The sequence below is a fragment of the Mustela nigripes genome, chromosome 1 (assembly GCF_022355385.1).
Source record: "Mustela nigripes isolate SB6536 chromosome 1, MUSNIG.SB6536, whole genome shotgun sequence".
Lineage (NCBI taxonomy): Eukaryota > Metazoa > Chordata > Mammalia > Carnivora > Mustelidae > Mustela > Mustela nigripes.
Window position 1 is genome coordinate 116,528,939 of NC_081557.1, and position 22,699 is coordinate 116,551,637.

Genomic DNA, 22,699 nt, shown 5'->3' on the forward strand with positions numbered 1-22,699 from the left:
TTGCATTTTCCTTATGATTAATAGAGTTGAGCATCCTTGTACATATTTATTGGTCTTTGGTTTTATTCTTTTGTGATTTGCCTGTTGAAATCTCTTTTCCATTTTTAAAAATTGAATTGATTTCCCTCTTATTAATAATTTGTAAGTATTATTAGCAATTTGTAAGCATTTATGCATTTGAAAATGGCATCTTTGAAGTTTATATGTTTTATATATATCTTCTCCCATTCTGTGACTTTTCTTTTCGATTTATATGATCTATTTGGATCCACAGAAGTTATAATTTTAAGTGAAGATAGTTTTCATCTTTCCTAATACAATTTCTAAGAAAATTGCTTTAATTAATTAATTAATTAATTTTATTTATTGAGAGAGTGTGAGCAAGGGGAAGTGGCAGAGGGAAAAGCAGAAGCAAACTCCCTGCTAAGCAGGGAGCCAGATGTGGGACTCGATCCCGGGACCTTGGGTTAATGACCTGAGCCAAAGGCTGATGCTTAACCCACTGAGCCACCCAGGCGCCGCAATGTCATCTCAGTTTATTATGTTCTGATCCAAAATTGTACTTGAAGATTTCTGGTAATGCCTTCCAGGTAGTCACCACTTCCAGGGAAAAAAAAACAAAAGAAAAAAAAAGGTCCCAAGGCAATGTAAAAGGAAAGATCTGTAGCCACAGCTATCAATCACCCAGGAGAACCCACCACATCATTCCCTGTTGTGTCAGTTGGTGGAACATACCAAAACATTTGGAGTGGATTAAATAGGTGATGTAGGTAGACTTCGCAGCTCAAAAATATCCATTTCTGCCACATTTCTTGCTACCCTTTTACTAGAGTTAGTTGTCGTATTAGAGGAGCTCAAGCATTCTCTCCAGTGAGTCACAGGGCAGTTTGGGTGTGCCTTCTAGGGAAAAGGTCACTGCCTGAAAAGCTTGTAATCAGGAACTGCATTGACAGAGTATGGCCCAGTTCCTTGTCAGATGCTTTGCCTCAGCTGATTTGACTATGAGCACTCAAAGGAGACGAATAAGCTCCCAGGGCATAGAGTTTAAACATGAGCACATTTTGTGCCATCATTCCAATAAAGAAAACAAAAAAAGGAAATTCCTCTAGGGAACAATTTTCAATTTAGGGTGGATGATTTTGCCCAACATTTTTTTTAAGATTTTTAAAATTTATTAATTTGAGAGCGACTGGGAGAGAGAGAGCACAAGCAGGGGGAAAGATAGAGAGAGAAGCAGACTCCCTGCTGAGCAGAAAGCCTGATGTAGGACTCAATCCCAGGACCCTGGGATTATGACCTGAGCCAAAGGCAGACACTTAAACAACTGAGTCACGTAGGTGCCCCTTGCCTAACATTTCTCTCAGTTTTAAGCATCCCTAGGCTCACATGTATTTTATGGAATTGCAAGTCCATGAAAAATGCTCTATGGTCTCTGTAATCCATTTCTTACATAAATGTGGGGACCATACACGTGGTGAATCTTGCAGAGACAAAACACCAATATTTAGACATCTGAATCTTACTCCTCAGTAGATTTTGAGAGCTGTATTTACACTGGGTGAATGATCTGGTGCTATCCAGAGGAAGGAAAAAACACCATTACAGGCGGAAGAGGCAAAGGCCCAGAAAACAAGGGAAAGACAGAATCATGAGTAACTGGGACATGGAACAAGGTGGAAAATGTGAAATTACAGGGCTGGACAAAGACATTACCAAATTTTTATTTTGTGAAAAGATCATATTTTGCCAATTGAAAACCAAACAACCACGAACAATGTTCAGCTCACAAGCATGACTTCCCCTTGGAAAGCCTACTTTTTCTTCTCCCCCTGCCATCTTTGTTGAAATATAATTGACATATAACATTGTGTAAGTTTGCATCATGATCATTTGATGCAAGTATATATTATAAAATGATTACCACAATCAGGTTAATTACTCTCTTTATCAGTTCATGTAGTTTGATTGTGTGTGGGTGTTGAGGACTTCCAAGATTTACTCCCTTAGGGACTTTCAAGTATAGAATACAGTATTATTAAGTATAGTCACCATTTTATATATTAGATCCCCAGAACTTACTCATCTTATAACTGGAAATTTGTACCTTTGGCTAATAGCTCCCCCTTTACCCCGAGCCCCTGTTAACCACCAATGTACTCTGCCTATGGGTTTGACTTTTTGAGATTCCCCATATAAATGAGCTTTTACAGGATTTGTCTTTCTGTTTGTCTGATCTACTTTTCTTAGTATAATGCTTTCATGATTTATCCATGTTATCACAAAAAGCAGGAGTTCCTTCTCTCTTTTTTTCTTCCTCTTCTTTTTATGGTTGAATAATACTCCATTGTGTGCGTGTGTGTGTGTGTTTACTGTATTTTCTTTACCCATTCATCCACTGATGGACACTTACGTTATTTTTATGTCTTGTGTATTGTGAAAAAAACTGCAATAAATCTGGGGTGAAAATACCTCTTTGATATAGTGATTTTATTTCTTTCCGATTTGTACCTGAAGTAGAATTACTAGATCATATGGTAGTTCTTTTTAAAATTTTTTGAGGCATCTTCACATTGTTTTTCATAGTGGCGACACTAATTTACATCCTTACCTCCCTCCTTGCTCTGTCCCCCTAAGCTAACTGCCTTCATAGTATTGTGTGTAGGATTAATTATACCACACTATATTTTAATATTTAATTCCCTATTTGTTTCCTTCATTACACTGAAAAACTTGAAGGAAGAAACTATTCTATTATGTTCCCAGTAGTGCTTGGCATATAGTAGGTTCTTAATAAAAATGAACTGAAGGTGGGGTGCCTGGGTGGCTCAGTGGGTTAAAGCCTCCGCCTTCGGCTCAGACGATAATCCCAGGGTCCTAGGATCGATCCCCGCATCAGGCTTTCTGCTCAGTGGGGAGCCTGCTTCCCTCTCTCTCTCTGTCTGCCTCTCTGTCTACTTGTGATCTCTGTTCAAATAAATAAATAAAATCTTCAAAAAACATGAATTTAAGGAATAAATTACAGAAAAAAAAAAAAGAAGTTAGAGCTTTCAGATAAAAAGGCCATGTTCACAATAGTAAGAGAAGGGGCATGTGCACAAGAAGAGAACAGAGTGAGATGATTGAGAGTTGTGTCCTACAACTTTAATGAATTTATCAGTTCTATTAGTCTTTTGGTTGATTCTTAAGGTTTTTTTTTTATACAAACTATCATATCATCTGCAAATAGTAAGTTATACTTGTTCCTCACTGGACACATGAAAAGATAGCCAACATCACTAATTATCAGGGAAATGAAAATTAAAACCACAATGAAGTATCACTTTACACCTGTCAGAATGACTAAAATAAGAGACACGTGAGATAACAAGTATTGTTGAAGATGCGAAGTAAAAGGAACCCTTGTGCACTGTAGTAGGAATGCAAATTGGTGCAGTCACTATGGAAAACAGTATGGAGGTTTCTCAAAAAATTACAGATGTAATTTTCATATGACCCAGTAATTCATGGCTGGGTATTTATCTAAAGAAAATGAAAACACTAATTCAAACAGGTATATACAACCCTACATTTATTGCAGTATTATTTACAATAGCCAAGATATGTAAGCAATCCAAGTGTCTGTCCATAGATGAATGGTTCAAGAAGGTGTGCAATACATATATGATGGAATATTACTCAGCCATAAAAGTAACGAAATATTGTCATATGCAACAACATGCTAGACCTAGAAGGTATAGTGTTAAGTGAAATAAGTCAGTCACAGTCACATACCATATGATTTCACTCATATGTGGAATTTAAGAAATAAAATAAATGAACAAAAAACACACAAAAGATAGATTCTTAAATACAGAGAACTGGAGGCTAACAGGGAGGTGGGTAGGGGGTCGGGGAAATAGGTGAAGGGGATTAACACTTACCGTGATGAGAACTAAGTAATGTATAGAGTTGTTGAATCACAATATTGTATACCTAAAACTTAATATAACACTGAATGTTAATTATTCTTCAATAAAGAAAGAAAATATCTTATTCTGAAATGCAAATCAAAGGATTATATATCTGTACATATTTAACAAGAAATGGGCATGGCTATGAATAAAACTTTAAAACTCCACAAGAGTTATAAAATTGAAAAACTTTAGTAAATGCAGAGACACAGTTCTCCTCAAAAGGAAAATTTGGTATGTTAAACATGACAATTATTCATAAATTAACCTATGATTAAAAATATAATTAAATGGGGATACGCTTGCATAGATAAATTCTCAAAATAATACCAAGTTTTTCTGTAGAAACATAAACATATGAAAATATCCAGAAAATTTTTGAAGCAGTTAAGTATTGAATAGCTATCAGAAATTAAAAATGTATTATGAAATTTCAGAGATTAGAGTGGTTTATTTCTAGAGGATACAGAAGAGTTGAGCAAAATAAAAGTCTAGAAATAGGCACTAATCAATGAGAGATTGAAAACTAATAGAAAGTGATCAAAGGATATGATGAAACATTTCAGAGGAAAAGAAAGAAAATGGCTGATAAACATATAGAAAAATATTCAATTATTCCATTAATAAATGTAAATTAATATAATACTGTATCTTTTTAAAAAAATTCAGAAAACAAAAATTATAGAGATTGAAGATCTAATCAGTAATCTTGGTGAGGATATTGGTCAATGGGTTTTCTTACACATTGTTGATGGGATGCTAAAGTGTTTGTAGTATTTCTGGTGGACATTTTGGCAATAGTTTCAAAAATGAAAATATGTGCTCCTTTTCATTCAGCAATCTCATTATTAACAGTTTTTTTTCATTGCTTATTTGCATCTCTATTTAATCATTAATATTTAACAATAAAAATGGACACATTTCTTTTTTCATTGTCATAAACAATGTCAGTATGAACAGTCTGGTAAGTAAGTCTTTGCATACTTAATGCTTATTTCCTTAGAAAAAAATTACTGTAAGTGAAATTGCTGAGTCAAATACTGATCAAGAGGCATACACATTTTACGGGACACCTGGGTGGCTCAGTTGGTTAAGCACCTGCTTTCAGCTCAGGTCATGATCCCAGGGTCGTGGGATGGAACCCCGCATCAGGCTCCTTCGCTCAGCGGGGAGCCTGCTTCTCTTTCTACTCCTTCTCCCCGCTTGTGCTCTCTCTGTCTCTCTCATTTTCAAATGCATTAAAAAAAAAAAAAAAAACTTAACCAAAAAAAAAAAGAAGCATACATATTCTAAAAGCTTTTGATACACCCTGGAGCAAGAACATTTGTATTCAAGTTTCATATGTTTGTAAAAAATAAATTAGCAACTAACATGGCGACATACTCTATCTATAAAAATTCAAATAAAGGACTGATTATATCTGAAGGCAGGCTGCCTTCCATAACTGTCAGCCTGTGCCTGACAGAGGTGGAGAGACTTACTTCTCTGGGTCCAAATCAGACTTGGTGCTGAGTGCTTTGGGCTTACCCGTGTCTTCTGTACTTTACGTCTTTTTAAACACTATGAAATTAGAAGCATGGAAAGATTGAGAGATGAAAATTTAATCGAGAGGCCCACTTTTAGTTATTCTAGGATGATCGTGCTAACGATACTGTCATTCAAAGACATTTTCAAACACACAAAGACCTTTAATTTAATCTCTAATGTTGCAAATAAAAGTTTGCAAATAGTCATTATTAGCAATTTTTCCTGTGTAGACATTTTTGAATGTACATGTAAAAGATATTTGTGGAACATAGTTTATTTTTAAAAAGTAATTAAAATAATAAATAGAAATGTCTATTGGTGGTGGATGAGAAAATAAATTTAATCAATACATGTAATAGAATGTTTTCCAGTCATTATTAAAAAAAGATTTTATTTATTTGAGAGAAAGTGCACAGGCCGGGGTATCAGCAGAGGGTAAGGGAAAGACAGACTCCCCCCTGAGCAGAGAGCCCAATGCGGGGCTCCATCCCAGACCCTGGGATCATGACCTGAGCCGAAAGCAGATGCTTAACTGACTGAGCCACCCAGGCATCCCTTTACAATCATTAAAAAGAAAAAATAAGTAGATCTAGATGTACTTATATATATACACCTGTGCATATATAAAATATATTCTTCTTTTCTGTGTGCTAAGTGCTGGAACTACTCCTTAAGAATAAAAGAAGTCGCACATTGATGAGCATTTAACATTTAATCACTACTTTTCCTTATCAATTTTTGTAGAAAATATCCTGGATTTCATGGGCAATGTTGACGATCTTCCAGACTCGCTGGATACCCTTTGGTGTTTTCTCTGAGGCATGGCAACGTGCCTTGAGATGCGCCTTCAGTGGCTGTGGCTGCCCTTCTGGAACTGCCCTGGGGCCACTGGGGCTGTGGTGCCCTTAGAGGTCAAGAGCTGAAGTCGCCTGGAAGTTTGCTACTCTGGTCCCTGCCTGCTGTCTGACAATGACTGTTGGGTGAGAGTATGAATGCCGGGCTTCCTCACCTCTTCCTTACCTCAGGGGTTGGAATATCTCTGAGGTGTAACTTACATCACAGTTTGTCAATGGGAGCAGGCTGAAGTTTATTCAGCTGTGGGACTCATGCCTGTGGTCACATCTTTGCTTGGCTTCCCTTTTATTCTCTGACCTTCTTCCTCCGTTTTCTTACCCTCTCCCCTAGGAATCTTGCCTTATGGAAATCATTTGTAAGTGAATCCTGATCTCAGCATCTGCTTCTGGGGAACCAGACTTAAGACACTGATCCAACCACATGTTGTTGTTTTTCGAGAGCTGCTGTGTTTTGTTGTGTTTTTTTTTTTTTTTTTTCCTGTATTACCCTCCGTTAAATATGGCAGGACCTTGGGCAATCCCAGATTTCTCTCTTAAATTATGTTATATGAGAAAACAGAAGTAGTCAATTCATAGGAGACAGAGCAATTCTATCTTTAAAAACACATGAACGTTATTACCTACTAAAACAAGTTACAACTTCAGACACTGGCTTTTTCAAAATGTAATGCCAAGTTCTCATGAAATGATGATATGATAGGGCCGTTCAAACCAGGATACTGGCTTCATTCCTTCCTTTCCGAATTGCTTAGGCAGTGTAGCGAAAACATAAATGCCTTAGGCTCTTTCTGTTGGGTTTTCTTCTTTTTCTTTTTCTTTTTTTTTTCTTTTAGGCTTTCTTGCTTTTCTCTGCCAATTATGGTTGGGTTTTGTGCTATGCACCATTGTTCATCAGAAACAAGCTTAGAGCATTTAGTACCAAGCAAGTGCCAACCAAACCAAAGTGGATAATGGAATTCTAGGCTCTGTCCCAGCTCCTCCCATTCTCTCCCCGTGGATGAGAGATGTGTGTAAGTAATAAGAATCAGTTTTGTGAGTAACTTCGAAGCTCCATCTGATAACTTCAGCAGTCACAACTTGAAAGCATGAAATGAGATGAGATTTTAGGGAAATCGCTTTTTGTTGTAGCAAGTTTGGTGGTCTCGGCTGACATTCCTTTCACGATTCCAACCAGCTTTATTGTAATCATTTGATAGAATGCATGCTAGCACAAGAGCTTGCTGCGTATAAAACATGCTTGAGACTAGGCCAAATACATAAAACATTTTTGGGTTTTATGGTCACCCCACAAACTATAATGCATACAAATTGTACTCCCAACACTTACTGTCAGTTCCCATCTATCACTTCAGGAGAAGAAATTCCCCGAACGTAAAAGCATGCAATGTCATGGGTTTTGACGAATGTTTACACCCATGCAACGACAGCCCTATAAAGCAACCCCAGCAAATTATTGCTGGAAAATTCTCTCATACCGGTTCTCAGAGAGTTACCACTCCTCCTCACAAGCAGAGGCAACCAATGTTATGTTTTTGTTGTTGTTGTTGCTGCTGTTTACCACAGATAAATGTTGCTTATTCTAGAGCTGCAAATCAATGGACTCATACAGTATGTACTTTTTTTTTTTTTGTCTACCTTTCAGTTAACGTAATGTTTGGGAGAATTTTCTATGCTGTTGACACCACAGTAGTTCATTTCTTTTTATTGTTGACAAATATTCCATTGAATGAGCACATCAAAATGTGTGCATTGTCTCACTGATGGAGTATGGGGTTGTTTACAGTTTTTGGACAGAATGAATAAAGCTGCTATGAACAACCCTGTACAAGTTATTGTGGTCATATGTTTTCTTCTCTCTTGGGTAAATGTGAAAGGGCTCGGTAGCTGGGTCATATTGTAAATGAATATTTAATTATAGAAGAAACTGCTATACATTTTCCAAAGTTATCTGTGCTGTTTTACATTCCTACCAGCAATGTAGGAGTGTTCTGGTTGTTCCTCAACATAGCATAAGGTAGTACTGGTGTCTTATTTTTAGCAATTCTCATGTATGTCTTATAGTATTTCATTGTGATTTCAATTTGTATTTCCCTGATAACTAATGATGTTGAGTGCTTCTTAAAGTGCCTTTCAGACATTCATATATTTGTTTTGAAATATCTGTTAGTCTGTTTTAAAAAATGGTACTGCCCTTTTAATGACTGGGTTTGGGGTTTTTCTTTATCTGGTCTAGATACAATTTCCCCCCCAGTTTGAGATATTATGAATATGTTTACACATTCTGTGGCATGCTTTATCACTTTTATCAATTGAATCTTTTGTGAGAAGCTTTTAATTTTGATGAAACCCTAATTTTTTTCTGTTATAGTTCTCATTTTCTATGCTATACTTAAACAATCTTTACCCACAGATCAAGAAGATATCCTAAGGTTTCTTCCAGAAGATTCATAGACTTGGGCTTTATGTTTAGGTCTATGATCCACCTGAATTAATTTTTTTACTCATGGTATGAGGGAGGAGTTAAGTTCATTTCTTTTCCTAGAGGATATCCTATTGTTTCAACACTGTAGATAAGAATTTCCTGGGATTTCAGAATAGTTGAAGATAACAGTGGTTGCTTAGGTTCCTGTCTCCCAATACTTCCTCCCCAAATACTACAGAATAACAAAGAGGTTAAAAACAAAACAAAACCAAAAAACCTATCCCAAAATGATGCCGACATTAAACTCAAAGATAGAGAATGCTCCTTTCTCAAAATAGCTAGAAAATTTAAAAGCAAAAGCATAAAATGTTAGTGAACAATCTGTGAGTCTTCTGTCTTGCTGCCAGTCTTTGGGGCAAAAAAAAGGAGGTTGATAAATCCTGAGGAGAGAAGGGAGAATGTGGTGGCCTTAAAATCGATCTGACCTGCCCCGAAAGGAGTAAGTCCACCCTGTGTCTAAACACAGCAACAAACCAAAACCAACATAAAACAAAAATGAGTATTCTGGTAGACCAGAACGATGTGGCATGTGGCAATTCAGTGGTGAAGAAGAAAAGAAGCAAAGGGAGCAATAACTCTGCAAGAAAAAGACATGAAAGGGGCGCCTGGGTGGCTCAGTGGGTTAAAGCCTCTGCCTTCAGCTAGGGTCATGATCCCAGGGTCCTGGAATCGAGCCCTGCATCAGGCTCTCTGCTCAGCAAGGAGCCTGCTCCCTCTTCTCTCTCTGCCTGCTTGTGGTCTCTCTCTGTCAAATAAATAAAATCTTTAAAAAAAATAGATTAAAAAAAAAAGAAAAAGACATGAAATATCAGGAAACAAACAATCCCTTCTCCCCCCCACCAGAAAAAAATTAAAAAGAAACCCTCTGAAAAATCTAGATTTTGCTATATTGAATGAAGTTAGTGCCATTGAAGTAAGAATCTTATAAAGCTCCCCAATACCAAAAACATGGACAGAAAAAAGAAATATATCCATACAGAGTTTTTCTAATTCTTATGAAAAATTAGAAAATGAATTCCAACATGCTTTGACCAGTGAGAAATCCTCCCCTCAGAAAATAATCCCTCCCCCCAAAAAACCCCATGAAACAGAATCATATGATAAGCCCTCAAATAGTTTATAATTTGAAGATTGAAAGGGTTTACTATTTAGTTCTACTATGATCTGAATGTTTGTGTCTCTCTCTCCCAACATTGTATGTTGAAATCCTAACTCACAAAGGTAATGGTATCAGTAGACGAGGACTTTGGGAGAAACCCTTCCCACTATGAGAGGCTACAAGATGTCTGTGAATCGGCAGAGTGTCCTCATTGCAACGGTGCTGATCTTGGACTTCTATCCTCCAGAACTATGCGAAACAAATTTCTGTTGTTTATAAGCTGCCCAGACTGTGGTGTTTTATTATAGCAGCCTGGATAGACTAGAAAAGGTCTTTTCGGCTAGGACCAGCCTACAGTGATGCCAGCAGCCTCTGAGGACCTACAATCCCACATGATGGCTAAACTGTGGTATATTCTGGTAACTAACACTGGGTCAGACTGGACCACTAACAAACACTGGTGATCCAAGCTAACTAGTCCCTGGGTGGGGATAAGTTGAGGCATGAGGCAAATACCTGGGTTTGGAGAGGGATAGATTTGGCCCAGTCCACTATTACCGCACCCCAAACTGGGAAGCCTTCCTCTTGAAGGACGGAGGTATGTTTTAGATGGAAGCCAAATGGCTTGGAATGGGACATAGCCCATGCCTTCTTCCAGGTGTTTTTCCTTCCTCGCATGCTGTGAGGAGCTGTCCAGGTTCTTTAGAGAGTGCTGGGCCCAAAGCAGCCACAGTCGAGTCAAGGGCTCCTACTCCACTGGCCTGGTTATATGGACTTAATTGCGGGGAGGGGATCCATACTCCACCTTCTTTTTCATCCTTTTGGGTTTGTAACTATTTTGTATTTTTAACAACTCCCCATAAAGTTTGCCCATACTGGAAAGGTTTTTTTTGTTGTTGTTTGTTTGTTTTAATACTGCCCGTAGTACTTATTCTTTTAAGTACTTTTTACACAACTTATTTCCTAATTTTCCATTGGCTATTATGTCAAGCTAATATAATATTTGTTATGTTCTATTTTCTGGGGAAATAATTGTGTTTGACTATGTTGGGCTTTAGAACCAGGTGGGAAGAACGTATGTCATTACAACTAAGCACTAAATAGTAAATATTCTCTAACAGTCATGTCATTTTTCTCCACTGAAAATCTGGTCAAAAGATTAAATAAATGGCTGGAAAAGATTTTGATACTGGACCAAAGTCAGGAACTATAGGGAAATATGACACAACTGAACATAGGGTTTTATATAAAATAGGAGTATTTCTAAGAGAATCTAAAAAATTGTGCTACTACTAAAATTTGAAAGATACTCATATTTATTTATTTTTTTGTTTTTTAATACTTTTTCTTTTTTATTATTAACATATGATGTATTATTTGTTTCAGGGTTACAGGTCTGAAAGATAATCGTGTATCAGGAGGAAAATAAAAATCTAAGTTGAAAAAAATAAGTGACGGTGGATGTAATATTGGAAATTTCAACATGATATTTCCGAAGGCAGTCAAAGAGTCATTTTCATATGGTCTGTGAATACATAAATGTTTACCAAAAAATTTTCAGCATTATGTAATACTGACTCAACAACAATCTTCCTATATTTGGAGGACAGAAATTCTCAAATCACTAAACAATGTACTCTTTAAGGAATAAGGCTATTTAAGTCAAAACTGTCATATTACCTAATTGTTACTCTTGCCTAAAAATTACATACTGCATAAGAACACTCATCTTTCTGTGCTGATTGAACACACATTAAGAAAACAAGACTGGGAACTACTAGAATGCAAACACTTGAGAGCTGGGTTTCTCTTATTTACACTGTAACATCAGTGCCAGAACAATATCTAGGGAACTAGGAGGCACACAATAAAATTAGTTGGGAAAAAAACCCAAAAAACAAAGAAGACTTACATTTAAGAGCTATAGTTTACATCTTTGTAGCTCCATTATCTAGCACATACTAGGAAGTTAATGAAAGCTTATTGAATTAAGCTTCTGACCTGCTTTCCTTGAGATGGTGAACCAGAGACTATAAAATTAAAAATAGAACGGTACTATCAAATGTCAGGGGTTGCTGGTCAAGGAAGTCATGTTTTTATGGAAGCCCTGGAATCTGACTTTATTTTAAATATTACTCTAAACACATCCTGTTGACTTTTAAAAATAATTATTGATTTTTTTTTAAATTTTTTTTATAAACATATATTTTTATCCCCATTGGGGAGGGTATGTGCTTTGATAATTATTGAATTTAATCTTTGTTTGTAAAAGCATACTTATCAGTATTCCGGAATTATTTTAGAGATGATTTCCCACACATAATTGTACACTGCTAAAAAAACAATATGTATATACTTGATTTGTAAGATTATTATAATGAGAAAAGAGATGTGGATTTAGAGGGATCTGTTTCTCTCTTGTGGCTTCACAGACCATCTATGAGCTGATTGTTCTTCAAGCTGTATCTCCCATTTCCATTTCTCTCAAGCTCTAGACTGGTAAATCCTACAGAAAAAAATAGATACATTCAGTTCCATCTTTGGGAAACATACCAGATATGCCCAATATGGAATTAGCTACCTTCCTGAAATCTGCTCTCCAGCGTCTAGTGTTTCCGTGCTAATTCATGGTTTCAAAAGTTTCCGCAAGCCAGCAATATTCAGTGTTTTCTCAATGTTTTCCTCTGGATTCCCCTTCACTGAGCCTAGAATAAAATATACTAACAAAGAGTAACATGGTATGAAGAAAGCAAGGAGACCCCACTCCATCAGTCACCGTCTGCATAGCCTAGCACATGTACCCGTCAGATGCTCCTCAATTTATTTATCTGAAAACGTCAGGTGTTAGAATGAATTATTGCTAGGACTTGTTCCCATTTAACATTGACTACTTAACATCTCTCTGGGAAAGAATCAATATCTGACTTCATGTTTTTGCCAAATGTAGTTGACTGTGAAGGCCCATGTTTAACAGTAAATTTTGAGATAGTTAACTTTTTAATGAAGAGGACAGTCTCAGAATTCTCTTCTGATCTGTGCCTGGTGGGCCTTTTTTGCAATTTCCTCTGATTTGATGAAAGGTGCTATCATTTTTGATGAGCACAGCTTCTTTTCTCTAAGGGTTGAAATCTGACCATTTCTTCAAAGCTTACTCAGCCTCTGTCACAAAGCCTTACTGGATTATTCCATTCTTCCCTGGGACTTCTATGCCACAAGGCATCTCTCTCATTTTAAAGGCGTTTATCGTAAACCACTTTATAGTAAAGTTACTTGTAAACATTCTTGGAAGTTGGGCTTTTGAGTGCAGGGGTTATGAACTATGGGTCTCTAGATGTTCCACAGTAGCAGAAGAATAACTTACACGAAATGAGAATGTGTTCAATAAAAACATGACTGATTCAGTGGTTCTTGGGTTGTTTTGTTTTTTTGTTTTTTCTTTTTTTGTTTGTTTGTTTTTTTTTTCCAGGCATGGCTGGATGGTGTTGTTTTGTTGTGGTTATAGCCCTTTGTCCTTGCTTATTCCTTTCTGTAAATTATGGCTGGGCTTGTTGGGGAACTTGCTAAGCTGACTGGTCTGTCACTTTGACACTGAATGCAGCGAAGCCAGCTGATGAACGTATGACCTAAAACTGGACCTCAACTAATCGGTCTGTCTCCAAAGAGACGGACTACCATGTCATAGGTAAGAGAACTGTGACAAAGACTCTCTCCTTGACCAAACTCTAACATGGCTCCTAGAAGTCTTAGCCTCTGTCTCTGTGATGACCCAGCCCCCCTTGAGTTCCTGTCCGGAAAAGTTCAAAGCTGTCCAAAGAACTTACCATTTGTTCCAGCTAACACCTGAAGATAGGCCCCCCGACCTCCCTGTCTTAGTGCACTTATTAATAAAAACAAACAAGTTTATTATTATAAATTCTTCCTCTGTCCCTTTGAGATGTGTGTGTATCTCCTACAACCAAGTGGTCTCGCTTTCAAGGACTTGAAAGCCATTCTTTGGAAATGTAATCATCAGGAAGGATGGGGCCCTGTCTCCAAGTCTCTGTGGGAGGATAGAGCTTAACTTCAGTAAGTGCTAGTTAGCAGGCACAGATGGTCTAACAGCATTGACATTGACCTCTTATCCCGCTATTTATAACTCTTCACTTTCCTGACTCTGCAGGGCTCTGCTTACTGCCCCTCTCTACTCTCTCATTCTCCCTTTAAAATACCCATTCACCTCTACACAAATCCAAGGAGAGCTCAGTTCATGCTGGACTCTTCTCTACTGCAGTGTTTATCACTAAATAAAATTGATCTGTACAGCCTTTCAGCACTATCCACCTTTATCTTTGGCAGTTGTTATGTACCTCGTGGAAGGCAACTTGCTCTATTGTTATTTAAGATAAACTACAAGATTTATTGAGAGATTATTTTCTATTCTGTGGTCTAGACATTGTTAGCTAAATGGATTTGCAGAACTTTGAAATATTGGAAGTAAAAAATATTTTATCTCCCAATTAGGGGGTTAGAGATAATCAGGATCTCCATCTGACATTATTTAGCAAGTTGTTCTGTACTTGGTTTTAGAGTCAGTAAATTTTTCCTACCTTTGAAGCTATTTGCTTTAGTGTTCACAAATGCAGATCATTTGTTACAGTTATAGATAGGGTATGTAGGATAACTATTACATTTGTAAACTCCTAAAAAAGATATTTCTAAATCTAATAAACTTAGACTTGTTTTGTCAACATAAATACGTGCACTTGCAATTTTTAGCAGTATGATTCAAGCAGAAAAAACATGTAAATTATGTGTGTGTGTGTGTGTGTGTGTGTGTGTGTGTGTGTAGTATGCATGTAGATGCACACTGTTCACCTTAAAAGTAAAACTGTCAGTTACTTTACCAGCAAAAATTAGTTTATTCGGGAATAGCAGAGAATTATAGTTCAGGACAAGCAAGTTTCAGCAAAACCATAAGCAAGTCCAACAAAGGAGAGGAATGTTATTTTATGGAGAAGAAGGAGGAAGTTGGGAGGGTTTGTTTTAACAAAAGTCCATTAGAGAAAAACAAACTTTCAGGTGATACTGGTTTCTCACTGACTGAGTTGCAGACGGTCCTGATTTTTTACATGAGATCCAATATACATTTTCCTCTTAGAACTCGTGATTGATGGATGATTCCTTCCTGTTGAAGATTCTTCTGCCGGGGTCTGTGCTAGCCTCTTCTGTTGGAGTCTGTAACTGACATTGAATGGTAAGCCCTTTCTAACCTACACACACTACTGATTCAACTTTAATAAGGTTTTCCTTTATTCATCTTCCTCTTTTTTTTTTTTTTTAAGATTTTATTCATTTATTTGAGAGAGAGAGTGTGTGTGCCCATAAGTTGGGGGAAGGGCAGAGGGAGAGGGAGAAGCAGACTCCCTGCTAAGCAGGGAGCCCAATTCAACTCAGGGCTCTATCCTGGAACTGTAGGATCGTGACTCGTGAAGAAAGCAGACCCTTAACTGACTAGGACACCCAGGTATCCCTCATTTGCAACAATATATTTGAATCACTTTTGTCTTGGCAAGGAGGAAACAGAATAGAACACAAGTGTAAGAATGACAACAAATACTATTTATTATTTACCTATTGTGTGTCAGGGAACTTTATGTACATTTTATTTAATCCTTCCAACAAAACTGCAAGGTCGACAATAATTTTCCAATTTCAAAAGCAAGGAAATGAGACTCAGAAAGACTTTGTAATATGGAATTTCAACTCGTCTGTCATTCCTAAATCTGTCAATCTTCCCAGACGCCAGCTACATGCATCATTTGGAAAAGAAAAAATGTTTTCGCTAAACTATTCTCACAAATCTGTGAACAGAATCAACAAATGTAAAGGAAACAATGTAAAGGAAAATCTCTGGTTCAAACTTAGAGATGAGAAAGAGAGAGAGTGATTGATTGATTTAAGTTTGTTCCTTAACAAATACAGCCAAAATAATTTCGGAAACAACTAAATACTGTGATGACTTTGTTTACTCAAAACAGAGTTTTTGGGACTGTAGAGAAACATGGAAACTTGGATGTTTTGCATATAGAATGAATACATTGTTTATTTATTTTTTTCATTGTCTACTATTTTTTAATGTTGCAAAGAACTTTCCTAGGAGGTACCTTAACATGATATAAACAAAGGAAAAGACAGGAAATTGTCAAGAAAATATAACAAAAGCCAAAAATACCCCCCATAGACGCCATAGAAAGAAGTTAACTATTCGGCTTGTTAACTTGTACCTTTTTTATGGTTTGTAATTTGTTTTTATTTATCTTCTTTTCAGATTTACTGCTGGGGTAGAAATAATTGCCTTTCCCTTTTTTTTTTTTTTCCCTTCTCTGTGTTATTACTCATTTTGGCCTCTGCTATGGCTTCCAGCTATCTGTAGTTAAACTGCACTACTCTATTGGGGGAAATCATGAATGTTCCACACTTAATGAAACTATTTTGCCTATTTGATAAAGTAATTTATCTCCATCCAGAGAATTTCTAGTCTTACAAATCAAAGAAGTATTGCATCAGGGTTTACTATGTAGTCTAAAGACTGTGACGTAAGCATTTTTTCAAATCAGAAACAGGATTTTATATTTTTGAAGGCTTCAGAAGTGTTTAATTTTGTGGATCAGATTACATTCAGAATCCTTTGTAAGAACTCTTTTCAACTTAGGAATTAAGGCTAATTTTCTGTACAATTCTGAAACCTTCATTTTGGTCTTGTAGGGGAGGGGAGGAAAAAATTTTTTTTTCCCACTACCCATCTTAGGATCGTTGGCTGGGGCCCTATAAATTAGACTGGCAAAGGACAGATTACCAAGAGAAAACAAACAGAATTTTATTAACATGTGCACCACACATGTACACATGGGAACACTCAGTGATGAGTGTGGTGAAAACTTAGGTTTTTCTACCATTTTCAGCCAAACAAAGGGAAGTGTGGGTGGGGGTTCCAGGTAGAGGATACAAGTTATGGGAAGGTGATCTAGGATATTTGTGGTAAACAAGGGTAGTTTAGTAATGTTTATTATGCAAATTTCAGTCAGTGCCTACTTCAGGGATAAGAGTTACTGAACCCAAGTTAGTCTGCGTGATGCTGCAGAGAGGAGTTTTTGATTGGAAAGGAATTTGAGCTTAATTCAGGGGGCCAACAACCTGGGAAGAAGGCAGACTCTTGTCTAAAAGCCAACTCTGAGGTTTCTGCCTGGCTCTGGATTTTTTTTTAAAGGGTTTAGGGTAGTTAATCTGCAAAGGGAGTGCAGTGGGCAGCAACATTTCTTGATTACAGGCAGACTTCCAGATGCCAGCTATAGAAGCTATCTCAGGATGGGGGCAGGGGAGGGGAGACAGGGACCTATGGGGATGGATGACACCCTCCCCCGCCCCTCTCCACCTCCTCACAAGGAGGTCAGGTTCTTGTCTCCTGATGTGCAGGAGTACTCTGTTCCTTCTGCAAAGGAGGGCAAGGTCTACAGATGCACAAAGAAAGGTCAGTAAAATCACCACCGTGTAAACCTAAGAAAGGAAAAACATTTTGCTAAAAAATTGTTAGACTAATCAGAAAGCAGAGGCCGCTTCAGACTTGCTGGCTTCAGTGGTCTGGAAAAGTTCTGGTCCTTCACTCCTCAAGGCCCTCTGTCTGCAAATCTCAAAGAAAGTAAATTAGTTCCGTTACAGATCAAGGGACTTAGGTCAGCAAGGAAGGAGTGTGTTGAAGGAAGTTAACCCTTAAGACCAGCTGGAGTGTTGTGACATCAAGAGTCCTCTACGGGGTACTGGAGAGGGAGACATTTTTACAAATAGAAATTGCCTTCATAAATATAAATTTCTTTTACTAAAGGAAAATCTGGGCCCCATTTTTAGAGTTTATCCCAGGTTTGTTGGTCTCACTGGCTTTTAGCTCAAAATAACCTATATAGCAAAGAGGTATATTTTGAAGTAGCATACTCTGGTAAATTTCAGTGTCTATTCTTCAGGATAATTTAAAAAATTTATACCTTTTGTCTTCCAACATTTGGTCCACAGAATGGTTTTAGTATCCTCAACTATTTAAGAATAAAACCCTAAATAGTTAATTACTGGTTTTTTTTTTCATTTTCACACACAGTAGAATTTTATACCCTCAAAAACAAACAAAAAATTGTTAGCAATAATCTTTTTAAATAATTCAGAAAATACGAATCAATTGTTGTATTGTCTTTATGTGTATAGGTCCTAATGATGGGCTTTTGTGTCAGTGCTTTTTATTACAGTACTCATGGGACTTTTTGCAGCTCAGACTTGGACAGGTAGCTTTGATTTCAGACAAAAATACAACTCCATTCTTTTTTTTTATTATTTAAATGATAGTTTTAAAATCTTGTTAAAAAGAGCTTCTGTTTGGTTTCAGAGTTCTCCATCTAATGCTTTTCAATGCTTCTTATGCTTTTAATTTTTAAAATTTTAAATCTTTTTTATTTTTAATTGAAGCTTAGTTGACATAGAATATTATATTTGTTTCAGGTGTATAGCACAGTGATTCAACAGTTCTATACATTATACAATGCTCACCACAGTAAGTGAATTTATGGTCAGTCATCATGCAAAGTTACTATAATATTTTTGACTATATTCTTTATGCTGTACTTTTCATCTCCATGATTTATTGATTTTATAACTGGAAGTTTGTATATCTTAATCCCCTTCATCTATTTTATGCATCTATTTTATGCATGCAGTTTGTTCTTTATTAATGAGTCTGTTTTTTTAATTCTTTTGTTCGTTTGTTTTTTGATTCCACATATCTGATGTATGCCACTTAATATAATACCCTCCAGGTCCAACCATGGTTGTGAGTGGCAAGATTTTATAATTTTTCATAGCTGAGTGATATCCTATTGTGTGTGTACACACACACATACACACACATGCATGCTCACATGTGTGCATGGTACAGCTTCTTTATTCATTCATCTATCAATGGACACTTGGGTTGCTTCCATATCTTGGCTCTTGTGAATAGTGCTGCACTAAACATAAGGTTGCATATATCTTTTTGAATTAGTGTTTTTGTTTTTGGCGGGTAAATACACAGCAGTGGAATTATTGGATCATCTGATATTTCTGTTCTTAATTTTCTGAGGAAACTCTATATCGTTTCCCATAGATGCTGCGCCAGTTTGCATTCTAATCAACAGTGCATGAGGATTCCCTTTTCTCCACATCTTCGCCAACACTTGCTATTTCTTTTTTTTTTTTTTAATGGTAGTCACTCTTACTGATGCGAGATGATATTTCATTGTGGTTTTGATTTGCATTTTCCTGACTGATAATATTGAACATCTTTTCATGTGTGTGTTGGCTATCTGTAAGTCTTCTTTGGAAAAATGTCTATTCCAGTCCTTATGCCTATTTTTTAATCAAATTACATGTTGTGTGTGTGGTTGTTTTTATTTGTTTATTTTTGGTGTTGAGTTGTATGATTTCTTTATATATTTTGGATATTAATCATTTTGGGTGTTTTTAACCTTCTGGTTAATATTTAAAATATATAAACTCAAAATTCAACATTATCAGGTACGTCTTTTGCAAATATCTTGTCCCATTTATTAGATTATCTTTGTATTTTGTTGATGGTTTCCTAGCCCGTACAAAAGCTTTTTAGTTTGATGTACTCCCAATTGTTTTTGTTTTTGTTTCCTTTGCTGGGGAGACAGATCCAGAAAACTATTGCTAAAAGCCAAAGTCTGAGAGATTACTGCCTATGTTTTCTTTTAGAAATTTTATGATTTCAGGTCTTATATTTAGGACTTTAATCCTTTTTGATTTTGTGTGTGGTGCAAGAAAGTAGTCCAGTTTCATTCTTTTGCATGTAGCTGACCAGTTTTCCCAACCCCACTTGTTGGAAAAAACCTACCTTTTCCTCATTGTATAGTCTTGCTTTCTTTGTTGTAGATTAATAGGTCATATAAATATAAGTTCATTTCTGGGGTATCTATTCTGTTCCATTGATCTATGTGTCTTTTATTTTTCTCTAGAAATATTGTTTTGAATACTAGTTTTTAGTATGGTTTAAAATATGGGATTGTAGTGCCTTCAGTTTTGTTCTTTCCCAAGATTCCTTTTGTTTTTGAGGGTCATCTGTGGGTCCATACAAATTTTAAGATAATTTGTTCTAGTACTATGAAAATCACTACTGGTGTTTTGATAAGGATTACATTAAATCTGTCAATTGCTTTGGATATTTGGATAGTATGGATTATATTTTCTTATTAATGTCTTAAGTGAAATAAAATGGTTAATGTTTGAAAACCCTAAAAAGTCTAAATAATTTTCATTGACAAGAAAATTAATTTTCCTAGTGTTGTTTCTGCCCTCCTTCCTTCTTTCACTCTCTCTCTCTATCCCACTTTTTCTTCTTTCCTTCCTTCTGTGCTGCATTCTTTTCTACACTTTTTTGAATAAATTCCAGATACATTGACTACTAACATTTCTGGGCTTTTGATGTCCCCTAAGGAATCTAGTGTCCTCCTGAAGACTTCTCCCATTAATTCTATTTCTTATAGCTCTTTTTTTATTAAGCACACATTATAACTAAAAGAAATAAGAATTGGAATAGGAAGACAATGGAAACTGGCTCTTAGCTACTTTGATATATGTAAAAAGCCCAACTGATTAACATTAATATGATAAGAAATGTTTGGCCCTCTAATTTGACTACTCATAAATATTCTCATTTATTTCTGCCTTGAAAAATGTTTTCTCCTGACTTTTATCATATTCTACGTTTCTTGCCCTATGATGTTGGATATAAACATATTTAAATAATACAACTAGGTGTTACTGAAATCCAAATTATGAAACACAATTATTTTAATGACCTTCCTCATTAGTGTGGATTTTCAAGCATGAACACAAGTCCTGGTCCAAATGCCCAAGTTCAACAGTATGCACGCAGCAGATACCTGGAGCTCTGGGGATACATGGAGGCGGAAAATTTGACGGAGTCTGAAAAATCATATTTCTTTTGTTTTTTTAAAAATTTCTGTAGAATGTGTCCTAATTAACTTCTACTCTGTCCATTTCAGATTGTGATGTTTACACCTAATAGAACAGCAAAAACTAATTAGAGCTGAGAGGGAGAGGGAAAGGAGAGCATCAGTAAGAGTTATTAGGGTTCAATTAAGTATTGAGGGGAAGACATGTGAAGCTCAATAGATTGAATACCGTTTACCTAAATTCCAGTCATTTTGACATTTTCTAGCTTACTTATTTATTCTTTCTCAGACTGTGATGAGTGATGTAATTTGTTTCTATTATGTCATATGAGGCTTCTTCAGATATATATTTTATTTAATTTTCCATTATTTAGGCTTGGATTTCATTCAGTGGGCCATATTTGGATTTGTACATTTTTATCTTTCATAGAAGTATGGTTTTATAATCCATAAGGGAAAAAAATTTCATCAAATCAAGTTACTATGCAGGAGGCAAATTCCTAGACACCTAACTGAGGACTTAAAATCTATTCAATACTAACTTGGTCATCTTTTTACCAATGTACTTACAAAGAAAGTTACTGTCTGTTTAAAGAGATAGATACAAAAACAAGCAGAAGGTATAAATTAATTTTACTCAGACTGACTACAAGAAAGAAGTGATATTTGAATTGAGCTTTAAAGGATGGCTAAAATTTCAATAAATCTTGGTAGGTAAATAATATCCCAGGAACTATCCTATCAGTTTTGTTTTTGTTTTTGTTTTTACGAGAGCTAATAACACACTACCTCATGTACAATAGATGTTCATATTTGTTGTGAGTTTGCCTGCGTTGCACTACTTTGTTTTTAATCTTCCCCACATTTTATTCTTTCAATATTATTTACTGAGAATCTAGTAGGTCCAGGCACTGGGGATCAAGCTAAGTAGAGAGAACATATTTTCTTTCCCTCATGAAATTTCCAAAATTATAGAATAAGGTTTCTTTGTGTAACAATTTACTCCTACCACTAATGTAATCACTTTGTACTATATTAAAAGAAGAAAAAATGGGTGCCTGGGTAGCTCAGTTGGTTAAGGGACTGCCTTCAGCTCAGGTCATGATCCTGGAGTCCCAGGATTAAGTCCCACATTGGGCTCTCTGTTCAACAGAAAGCCTGCTTCTCCCTCTGACCCTCCCCCATCTCATGCTCTCTCTATCTCAAATAAATAAATAAAATTAAATTAAAAAATCTGGTCTGCATGCCATGAAATTCCAAAAAACTTGCTGGGTTTTTATCTGAAGAACAATATAAGAGAGTTGTATTGTGCTATTATCATTTTTTTAAACATGTATTTGCTGCCTTCATTTTATAGATTTCAGAAATTTTGGGGTCCTATACAAGGGCAAGTATTTTAACAGGTTATAATACATACAGAACTGTGCTTTGAAAAAAAAATCAATATATATTTCTACTAATGTCTCAGGTTTCCCCAGTTACCTCTATGTAAATCCAAATCAGAGCAATATTTGGACACTTAAATTGTATTTTTAATACAAGTACAATAAAAATCTCCAATAAACTTTAGTTGTTTTTAATGACAACAGTGTATGTACATCTTCTGACACTTGGTCAATTATTCTGTAAGGAAGTTAACCTACCACTATATTTGAAAACTTTTAAAATACCTGTTTAAATACTTAGGAAAAAAAGGCATAGTGTCTTTAAAAAGGAATCTTTTTAATTGATTTCTCAAAATTATATATAAATGTCATATATATATATATATATATATATATATATATATATAT

At 36.0% G+C, this 22,699-nt stretch overlaps 1 long non-coding RNA gene across 1 annotated transcript in view; it reads left to right on the top strand.

The window, feature by feature from the left end:
* Positions 1-13,916: 13,916 nt before the first annotated feature.
* Positions 13,917-22,699, top strand: part of LOC132013489 (uncharacterized) — a 29,211-nt gene continuing 20,428 nt past the window's right edge. Inside the window, exons 1-2 of the long non-coding RNA XR_009403019.1 lie at positions 13,917-13,977; positions 15,050-15,145. This is a non-coding gene — a long non-coding RNA (uncharacterized LOC132013489). The remainder of the gene's footprint in view (positions 13,978-15,049; positions 15,146-22,699) is intronic.